The following is a 261-nucleotide window of genomic DNA, read 5'->3' as shown; positions in this document are numbered from 1 at the left end:
TCATCTCACAGAGTTACAGCTTTCCCCTCAAGAAGCCTTTCGCTAAGACTGTTCTTATAGAATTTGCAAAGTGATATTGGGAAACCCATGGAGGACTAAGGTGAAAAAGGAAATATCCTCTGATGAAAACTGGAAAGAAGCTTTCTGAAAAAACTGCTTAGTGTTCTGTTAACTCAACTCACAGAGTTGAAGTTTTCCCCTCAATAAGCGGTTCGCTAGGCCTGTTCTTGTGGAATTTGCAAAGTGATATTTGGAAGCCCA

At 40.6% G+C, this 261-nt stretch overlaps 1 pseudogene; it reads left to right on the top strand.

The window, feature by feature from the left end:
- The window catches only part of LOC105550292, a 4,859-nt pseudogene that overhangs the window by 3,090 nt on the left and 1,508 nt on the right, over positions 1 to 261 (top strand).

The sequence above is a fragment of the Mandrillus leucophaeus genome, unplaced genomic scaffold (genome assembly GCF_000951045.1).
Source record: "Mandrillus leucophaeus isolate KB7577 unplaced genomic scaffold, Mleu.le_1.0 Scaffold1123, whole genome shotgun sequence".
In the NCBI taxonomy this organism is placed as follows: Eukaryota; Metazoa; Chordata; class Mammalia; order Primates; family Cercopithecidae; genus Mandrillus; species Mandrillus leucophaeus.
The sequence above is the reverse complement of the archived record's forward strand: the minus strand, read 5'-3'. Positions and strand labels throughout refer to the sequence as shown.